Source organism: Cydia amplana, chromosome 11 (assembly GCF_948474715.1).
Source record: "Cydia amplana chromosome 11, ilCydAmpl1.1, whole genome shotgun sequence".
NCBI lineage: Eukaryota > Metazoa > Arthropoda > Insecta > Lepidoptera > Tortricidae > Cydia > Cydia amplana.
The window spans coordinates 14928700-14939784 of NC_086079.1; the positions used below are offsets into that span (position 1 = coordinate 14928700).

The 11085-nt window shown below is 35.4% G+C and overlaps 1 long non-coding RNA gene across 1 annotated transcript; it reads right to left on the reverse strand.

The window, feature by feature from the left end:
* Positions 1 to 8961: 8961 nt before the first annotated feature.
* Positions 8962 to 9771, reverse strand: LOC134652237 (uncharacterized). The gene is made up of 2 exons (XR_010097176.1): positions 9714 to 9771; positions 8962 to 9530 (listed from the first exon to the last, which is right to left on the reverse strand). It is a non-coding gene; the product is annotated as an uncharacterized LOC134652237 (long non-coding RNA).
* Between the last annotated feature and the right edge of the window lie 1314 nt (positions 9772 to 11085).

Here is an 11085-nt window from a genome sequence, read left to right on the forward strand (position 1 = left end):
ATGCGTTTCATCGAGACCGAAACGACCTTTTATGTAACAGTTAGTGTTATAGCTTAATTTCAACTTAAAAGTATCCATGCTTGTCTGACCCCATACTTATAGTACCGAGATGACCAATACTTATATTAAAATGGAGCAGCCCAAAATTTTCGTGAATAAACAATGATATGTTTGAACCCTGCGGTATGTGATTATGTGTACTAAAATTATGTTACAATTTCTATTAACCACATACAGTCGCTCGACTGTTAAATATGAAATCAGGGAAACCCAAATTTTTAGGGTTCCGTACACAAAGGATAAAACCGGGACCCTATTATACTAAGACTCCGCTGTCCGTCTGCCTGTCTTTCACCAGGCTGTAACTCATGAATTGTGATAGTCAGAATAGACAGTTGAAATTTTAACAGATGATGTATTTATGTTGCCGCTATAACAAAAAATATTTTTTTTTTTTAAGTGGGGCTCCCATACAACAAATGTGAATTTTTTGCCATTTTTTACGTAATGGTACGGAACCCTTCGTGCGTGAGTCCGACTCGCACTTGGGAGTTTTTTTTTTGTTGTCCCAAACACTTTTTTTTTTCAAATTTGGGATTTTTTATGTTATTTCTACTCAGAATCACGAGCTCTTTCTATCCTAATAGGAGAAAAAAAGTGTCCCAAAATTTCCATACATTTTTCGATCTTTCCATTACGCGACCACCATACAAAGTCTATGAAAAATGGTGACGGAATGGAAATAAAAACCTTAGGACACTTTTTTTCTCCTATTAGGATAGAAAGTGCTCGTGATTCTGAGTAGAAATAACATAAAAAAAACCCAAATTTGAAAAAAAAGTGTTTGGGACAACAAAAAAAAAACGCCCATTTGTTTTTTTTTAAGTACCTACCTATTAACTAATTTCGGGATGGTTATGGCAGTCGGCGAAGGTAGGTACTTCATCGAAAATGGCAGAAAACTTCTATTCAAAAGACCTGTTAAATTAGTAAAATAATTTATATTTGCAGCATTTTCGCAGTTTAATTCGTCATGTTTTTGTTGGAAAGCCAGTTTAAGAGTGAAAATATGCTTTTATGCTATTTATTATGTACATTTAATTTAAATACTTTTTTGGTACATTTTTAGTGTCCAATTTTTCATGCCGTAAAATAACAACACTTATTTTATATCTGTATTAAAGTCATGGCCAAACAGATCATTCTCAAGCTCATAAAAATAATAACTTTTAATTACCACCAATAAATTAAGAACAACGTTACCGGGATTTCACTGAAAAACATTAAATTAAAAATTCTGTTACGCATTAATAATCAATCAACTGATTTCGGCAGATAAATCGGTCCGTGACCAATCGATGTGATGGTGCTGCCATCTGTGGATAAAAAGCCGTAACAACCAGGGCTGTTATTATAATCGCACGCCGAGCGGCTATTAGTCGCTTAGGCCAACCAGTATAAGAGCACTCTTTGACTAGACAATATGTATGGTACAGATTGGCAAAAAAGAGTAGAAATTAAAAAGTGGCAACAGTCGTCCCTTTCAAACCAATTTATATAAGAAAACGGGACGACACTACAGTGTTGTCACTTTTTTATTTCTACTTTTTTTTGCCAAGCAGTAAGTACTTTCTATTAGTCAAATCAGTTTCTTTTTTCGAACTGTCAATACGATTAGAGTTGGACCAAGAAAAGTCTGCAGCGATTTTGATAGCCCACGTAGTGCAAGTGTTATTTACACGTCATAAATTCATAGAAGTTTGACGTTTAAAATGACACTTGCACTGCGTGGGCTATCAAAATCGCTGCAGACTTTTCTCGGTCTGACTCTAGCCACTATGGGAACTCCACAAGTGACGTCACGGTCAAGTCACCTTAGTTTGTAACTGAATTAATAAATAAAAATTGTGTCAACTGCTCTCTGGTGTAAAGTAATTTATTTTAACACAGGAAACATCCCTATTGTTACGGATCCTGAGATCCCGATAACCTGGTTCGCTAAAAATCTCATGCATACCGCACAACCGTAATTATACGTCACCAAGGTTTTAGTATAAAGATACGCCCTTATGTGTAAGCAGGGCAACGATTCGATACCAAAAATGAATCGATCGGACTGATTGTAAAATGTTATTGTTCCAACACATTATTTTTCATGATATGCTTTCACTGTGCGTATCTTTTAGGGTTCCTTGTAGGTACGTTGGCCCTGTTTGGGGTTGGGGGATTCATAATAATTTCATTTTGAAATGTTTCTTGAAAACCAATCTGCGTTATGTAGAATATAATAGAATAGAATAGAAAAAAAATATTCGTTAACACAAACACAAAATGGAAAATTATAAAAAACAGAGAAACATAAAAAGGAGATAGTGCCACGAAAAATGTATGTTAATATTAAATTAAAAGACACCATACTGCAACCTTCAGACTAGCACCAAATAATCGGTAAACAAACATTTAAAAAAACGTGATTATTCCAATGGACAATTTTGCTTGAAGTAGGAAAACAACGCGATATTATAGTTTGTAGCTTTCTAGTAGACCCCGAAGGCTTATCCTATTGTCTATTGTTCAGTAAAACCGCACGTGCTACTTACCTGCAAAAAAAGGTCCTAATTATTCTATTTGGCACCTGAGCGCGGGCTAGTCAGTCAGCTAGTTATACTAATTTATTTTATGCGTTATGCAGAAAATTAAGTGTTAGTACTTAGATTTTAACTAAAAAAATATACCTACCTACATTACCTACACTAAGAAAAGTTTTTGCTTAGCAACAAAAACAGAAAATTGCCAAATTCCGTCTCGCACTTGACAGCTTTTTTTTTAACTTTCAATATTAAAATACTAACATAAAACATGCATCGTCTCGCACTTGACAGCTTTTTTTTTACTTTCAAAATTAAAATACATAAAACACGCATGCAATGTTGTAATTGATTTTTATTGCGTATTTATGCTGAGATATCGTCCATATCAGAACGATATATTCTGACGATCATAAAAATCGTGTTTCATTTAATGTAAATATTATTAATGACACTTTAAAAGGGTCGTTCGAGATTTGACGACCCTTTAAACCCAAGTAATTTAACTTCCAGTGTTACTGAATTTAAACATCTACATTACTGTGAATTTTACATTTAAATTATTTGAAAATGTCTCATATGGCGAAAATATTACTATTAGGATAGGTATTTGGGGGAAATATTCTCTGAAAAACTTCGTAAAATCTATTATAAGGGATCATCCATTAATTACGTCACACGAATTTCTAGGTTTTTTTACCCCTCCCCCCTCCTTGTCACACTTGGTCACATTTTGCAAACCCCTCCCCCCCTAGTGTGACGTCACATTTTAGGCACTTTTGTTTTCAACGAAATCGACAATATTAACTCGGCATTATTTTTTTTATACCTATTTTTGATACCTATATAAATATTAGTAATTGTATAACACAACGAAAGTTACATCCAAAATCTCATTATTTAACTGTACAGCGAATAAAAAAATATAAATTAATTTTCGGTTACTGATGAAGTTAAAGTGACATCACAATGTTTGTGACTCCCCCCTTCCCCATGTCACAACATGTCACATTTTCTTGACCCCTTCCCGCCCCCTAAACGTGTGACGTAATTAATGGAGGACCCCTAAGATGTATAAAAATCATACATAATTTAATTTTATATCAAGATATAAAATAGGTATCTCCACATAAGAAAATTTGATTGTGAGCCTTACCATGAAATGTTCTCGGTATTTTTGAAACTTTCTTAGTGAAAACTTGCATGAGAATTTTGAGTATGTTAATCCGCAACTTGCACATTGCTAGCTACATCTATTCTTAGATAATTTGAGTTTTAAAGCGCAGCGTGATATATCCGGATGCGATATCTTAACTAGTTTCACACCTAATATGCTGTGCTCCATAGGCAAAATAACATTTTTTTTTTAATTAAACGCTCAATTACACGGGTGTCATTCTGAATCCCTAACAACGTTTGTCCTAAAGTCACTTGCCCTAACTGGTTTGTCCTAATGGGCACATGCCCTAACGATCAATTGTGATAACGATTATTTTCCATAATGCAAGGTTCTGAAAAATGGTTAGGTTTTAGAACTTGCTGCCACAAAAGTAGGTTAGGTTAGGGTTAGAACTGCGACCCTCGCTTAAAAGAAAATATGCTTAATAAGATTAGGATAAACAATCAATAATTAGGGAAACCAAAATTAGGGTCTTTAGTGTTAGGACAACTGATCATTATGACAAACAATATTAGGGAATGCAAAGATAGGAGAAAAGATTTTAGGGATTCAGATATAGATCCCAATTACACACAGAGGACATCCTAACTCACCTGTTATTACAGAAGATTAGTTCTAATTCGCCTTTACTCCCTTTGCCGACATTCTGAGAAATACTTCGTCCGTTTTTACATGCACATTCCTGTATAAAATGTGCGCGAGGTGAGAAATTGCCTTTGGGCTAATAAGAGTGGGTTTTTCTCGGTAATTACACTAATGTAGCCTTAAATAGAGCTGGTGTTAGAAGTGGGGTGGCAATTGTGAGGCAATGTCAAGGGGAAGTTGTAAGCTACCCGTGCCTAAGAAGGCCCATCGTTTTTTTTTTTAATTTATTGATCGAGCGTTAGCGAAAGTTTCCGTTTCAGCTTAGGCAAAAATGTCGTATTAGGTGAAATTTTGTGAGCGGGTTCGATGATTAAATATAATTTTATTAATGATTCCGTGATTATTTTATATTACTCATATATGTATTACCTTTTACAATAAAACAATTGTTTTTGGACAGGGTCTGGAGGCTGGTTATGGTGAATAAACTAGCTCTTGCATAAGACGCTAAAGTTTTCACACCTCGCCATGTTTTTGTACCTATAATATGTATAAAAATATAATATAACAAATTTTAATAGAAGCTATACTATACTTAATCTCTTAATTTGTTGTACCTACTAAATATATTAGGTACTACTACTACACATAAATTGAATTTAATATTATTAGGTAGTCAAACTAGTCAATAATCTTTACGAACCATACGCACGAGTATGTAAAGTCATTGCGTCATAATTATTTCAATAATCGGAAAAGAGAGTAGCTTCCCCTTAACAAAATGCTTAAAAACGTATAAATGTGACTAAACGCATATTGCCCATAGAAGCAGCGCCGTTACTACTGCAGCGTACGTGATTCCAAGTAAATTAACTCCAACCTCAACTTGCCATACTAAGTAATAGCGACAGGTTCAATTCTGGCCCTTAAATGTGACACAAACTTTATTAGCTATTTACTTGACACGCCGTCGGCGTCTTAAATCGGTTGTACTGTCGAGTTCACAAACATCTTTACAAGGCATTAAGTTCTAAAAATATATTTACACGACCTTATTGTCAGTGTCTTAGAGGCGTTTCAATATATTTTTGAAACGTTGGCTTGTAAAGATGTTTGTGAACGCGACTGTACTTACAGCAACACTTTTAACTGACTGTCGGTAAAACTTATGTCCTTGGAGTAAGTTTAAGAATTTTCAGTTAACTGTGTGGACGATAGTACTTGGAATCAGATGTAGGGGCCCGATTCGGATTTTGAAATAGACATCTATTAGATATCTTTTAGACATCACCAAGATACGATAACGATATGTTTAAGATCTAACCAGTCAAATGTGATATTTGCGCAAATCTGGAGATACTCTTGAACGATTTCCACAAGATATGACTTGGAGATCCAATTCACATCTAATAGATATCAAACTCTATTTAACGTAAAAGTGACATTGGTTGCCCGAATTGCGCTGCAAAAGAGAACTAGTTGAAATCTAAACTATAACGTATCTAGAATGGATCTAGTACGTGTCGTCTCTTGTGAATATCTTTAAGTTCGAATACGGCAGTAGTTCTTCCTAAAAAAAGGATCTAAGTATGAGTTGAATCAATCATGAAAGGAACGCCGCTTCGCCCATGTGTTTACGTTCACAACTAAGGTGTTAATTAGTGTGGGGTAGAGTTTGCAATCAGAATATATTCGGATCTTAGTACAGATTGTACTGATCCATACAACGTTTTGGATTGCACACCCGAGAAGGTATGCAATGTAACTAGTGCAATGTAACAACGTAACTTCCAGTAGATTTTGACAATTTACAAGAAAAAAGTTGCTTAATATTCCGTGTATAAAATGTACAAAACTGTACACTGTTATAATAATCACCTCCATGTTTGTCTGTCCAAGAGGTTAGAGGCCAATTCGAACGTTTACTTAATTGATATCTAAATGCTGTCATTTTGTTATCATTTGCGCGTCCATTTCACTTTAACCTACTAAAAGGCGGCATCGTCAAACAGCGGTCTTGACATCACTACGAGAACCGGGGATAGAGCAACACTATGCTGTCTGTCATCTAGAGATCGGTTTTTTGCGCGTCATCGGCGTTGCGTATTACCTAAGTCCAAAACTCTGATTATTATTGTGATTCCGTAATAAATATTGTTTAAAATGGTGCTCTGGTGTTTTTACCCTTACAGCTTCAGAAGTGCGATAGTGATTCCTCGCCTACTACGATATAATTTGTCGAAATTGACATTACGAAATTTACCGCGCGTAGTCCTTCCTTGTTTCATTGTTCTGATCGTTAATCTGATTGTAATGAGTAAATGCACCAACACCACTCATCAGTTAGGGACTTAAATATACAAAGTCCAAGATTGGTGTCAAAATCATACCTACAAGAATAGCCTACAAAACTAACCTGTGCCGGCTATTGGCTGGCGTATCGTACCTTTGCCGTGTGTTTTGTGTGTTTTGTGTTTGATTTCAGATACCTATTTCAGTTTATGTACATCAATGATCATGACTGTCAAAAATAATACATATTGACAGTGTAATAAAGCTGCTGGCATGTATGTATTACAATATTCACAGCAGAAGATCACAAGACATAAGCTGACAGATACCATTAGGTACAATTGAATTTTGATATTGGTATGAATGAAATAAATCCTTGGGATTACAGAGTAACTCAGGTAAAAGTTAACTCAGGTAAGAAGTCTGTGTTGATCCAACACCTAACAATGCTCCGGGGCCATAGTGGTAAATATTCACTGCCTCACTTATATGTTGTGTTATTCTTGTAATCTATGTGCTTTCAGATACATAACATAATGTGATTAAGTATGTCTACATGACATATTAACAAAATGCTATGAACATTTTCTAAAGTCTGTGTCGTGGTGAAATTTACATTCAAGTAAAAAGCATATAAAACAAGTTTGGTAATGTAGCCTTGATTGATGCTATATGTATGGTGGTAATATGCTTTCATGATTAACAATGAGTGCTATTTAATACTTTATCCTTTCAGTCAAATTAAAATAGATTACAAGTTTTCAAAAACACTGGAATATTGGTTACAACAACAATGAGGAGAAATTACTTGTTGTTTCATATGTGTTTGTGTGTGTGTGATATTACACATGCTTATTGCAACTGAAATAATGCTTTGTTGGTATGTTTTTAGTCTGTGTAATTTCCAGAAATTTGACAGCAATGATTCTTGAATTGTACGACCATACCGTCGTTGAAGGCACTAGAGTGGCTATCGGGTCAGGCCTCTGTAATGAACCCGGATGGACATGGCTAATATTTCAAAATTAGTTGGTTATGGATGCCAGGTATAATATGTCCTAGTGTTCAACTAATTCATTATATGGAGAAAATATGTTGATAAGTGACTAATCTCCGATGTCATGGAAAATGAGGTATTTATTTAGAAATAAAATGTTTGTTCATGTTGTACATGTATACTAACGGTCAGTACGTGTTACATTGACTGTGTGTGGTTAGTAAAATGCGCTTTGTGAATAAGCGAAAGGTGACATTTATTTCAAGCTGGTTAGTAGTGTCTGTGACAAATGTAGTCACTCTATGTATCCGGAGCCTCCTCGGACTGAATATTTTAAGACAGTTCATTTCACATATAACCTCCTGCATCTTTGCAATTAACATTAAGCTGCAGACATACTGATAAATAAGGCAGTAAATCATTTGAGATGTTGAGAAAATTTCTGTCTGTACATATTATTGATTGGTTCTATGTATGAAAAATCTTATGAATGTTTATACAAATTAATTGCATACAGCTTATAGTATGTTGTGGTTGTTGTTTTGTTCATTGGGATGTTGGTTAAAGTTTGCATTGCAAATATTTTTCACAAAATGTCATGTTATAATATGAACCAAAGACATATATTTAAACAGACTTACCAAACTAATGAAAGTTTTATTGGCATGACATTGTCAAGTGTTTGAGTTATTGACAATGATAATCATTTGTGTTCTAACAGTATGTTTCAGATGCATTTTATTATAACAAAACTTTATTACTGATGAAGTTTGATGAATTTCCAAGGTTAAAATCTTGTCAAAGAGATGGACATATTGAACAAGATATTTACTGAGCTGAGTATGACACTGGTAAAGCAGGTTGTTGCTAATGGTAAGCGAGGTAAATACTTTCAGGAGTCAATATGGATATTGACGGTCTACATGATACATGTCTTTTACATACAAGTGCGACTGGACTCTAAACGTTCCAGTCCGATAAGTGTTTTATGGGTGAATATTAAACGAAGGTAAATAGCTTGGTTAAAGCTTTCCTAATAACTATTTTAACCCATTCACTGCTAATGAACATTGACCGAAGAGTATCATGTCATGAGCTACTGTTTGAAGTTATTGACGGTTTTCGTCTGAACTTGTAGTGTGTTATGGTACCGTTTGCATTAATAAACAGTACACTTTTATTACTTCTGGGTTTCATAAATCAGAAGTTATAAATAATAATATGTTTCGCAAATTTTGTGGGTTCACTAAGTATGTATTTCATTGTTTTGAAAAATGCATAAATTGTGGTTTATTATGTTATGAACTCATTTATCTTACAATGTGTGCTTGCATGGCATTTAACAAAATTATTTAGTTTTGTGCAGGTATAAGTTAACCTGGATGATGATGTGTTGAGTTATCTACACATAAAATGCACATACACAGCTGGAGAAAATCAACCATGTGTGTCTTGGGATTGGAAGCTTTATGGTTTAAGCATATGTGCCATGATTTGACTGATTGGTCATTATCAATATACACTTCATGATGGTTGAAAAATACAATTTGTGAAACCTCGATAAGGCGAACCTGGGTAAGAGAGGAACCTCGATAACATGAACTTCTGTTCAGGCTCTACTGTAGTTCAATGTTGGTATAGTAAGAGTGTTGCCTTTATTTAGGGGCACGGAAGAGGCAAGCCAAGTTGCACATGATCATTTACAATTGGTTGCATAGTAGCAACTGCTTATTATTTTATATTTCCCATGTTAAGGGCAAATGCTGTTATTTCAGGTACCGTTTTCAGATTAAGAACTGACTACGAGTATATTCTCAGATTAGGAACTGAGATATAATTTTATTAGACACTCGGATTGAGAACTGAGTGATTATTTTATTTATATTACCTACTTACTCTCGAGTTTGGAATCGAGTTGTGATTTTGTTTATCCCAGATTTAGAACTGGGTTACTGTTGTCATACTTATGTGTTTTGTTAACAGGTTTGGCGACTAAAATAAACACGTTGTGCTTGATTAATTTTATTAGACACTCGGATTGAGAACTGAGTGATTATTTTATTTATATTACTTACTCTCGAGTTTGGAATCGAGTTGTGATTTTGTTTTATCCCAGATTTAGAACTGGGTTACTGTTGTCATACTTATGTGTTTTGTTAACGGGTTTGCCGACTAAAATAAACACATTGTGCTTGATTAATTTTATTAGACACTCGGATTGAGAACTGAGTGATTATTTTATTTATATTACTTACTCTCTTCAATGTCTGCTATAGAGCTTTAATTATTATGTGCTCTTTAAGAAGGGCTGTTACTTTAGTCTTGGCAAGGGATGCTATCCTTAATAGGCTACTTCCTGGCGCCGGTAATCGCAACAGAGGCTTTAAGGAGCGGCCTGTTGCTTGTCACTATCCTTGAGAGGGTGGTTGTTGCTGATATTTGCAGTGTAGGCTTTAAGAAGCGGACCATTGCATGTGATATAAGACTATCCTTCAGAGGATGGTTGTTACAGGTATTTGCAGTGTAGGCCTTAAGAGGCGGACCATTGCATGTGATATAAGACTATCCTTCAGAGGACGGTTGTTACTGGTATTTGCAGTGTAGGCTTTAAGAAGCGGACCATTGCATGTGATATAAGACTATCCTTCAGAGGATGGTTGTTACAGGTATTTGCAGTGTAGGCCTTAAGAGGCGGACCATTGCATGTGATATAAGACTATCCTTCAGAGGACGGTTGTTACTGGTATTTGCAGTGTAGGCTTTAAGAAGCGGACCATTGCATGTGATATAAGACTATCCTTCAGAGGATGGTTGTTACAGGTATTTGCAGTGTAGGCCTTAAGAGGCGGACCATTGCATGTGATATAAGACTTTCCTTAAGAGGATGGTTGTTACTGGTATTTGCAGTGTAGGCTTTAAGAGGCGGACCATTGCATGTGATATAGACTATCCTTAAGAGGATGGTTGTTTACTGGTATTTGCAGTGTAGGCTTTATGAGGCGGACCATTGCATGTCATATAAGACTATCTTTAAGAGGATGGTTGTTACTGGTGTTTGCAGTGTAGGCCTTAAGAGGCGGACCATTGCATGTGATATAAGACTTTCCTTAAGAGGATGGTTGTTACTGGTATTTGCAGTGTAGGCCTTAAGAGGTGGACCATTGCATGTGATATAAGACTATCCTTAAGAGGATGGTTGTTACGGGTATTTGCTGCAATGCAGGCCTTAAAAGGCGGATCGTTGCATGTGAGCTTAGATTATCCTTAATAGGCTAATTTTGTTACTGGTATATCTGCAGTGCAGGCCTTAAGAGGCGGACCATTGCATGTGATACAAGACTATCTTTAACAGGCTAGTTTGTTCCTGGTATCTGCAGTGCAGGCTTTAAGAGGCGGACCATTGCATGTGATATGATATTATCCTTAAGAGGACCATTATTTCT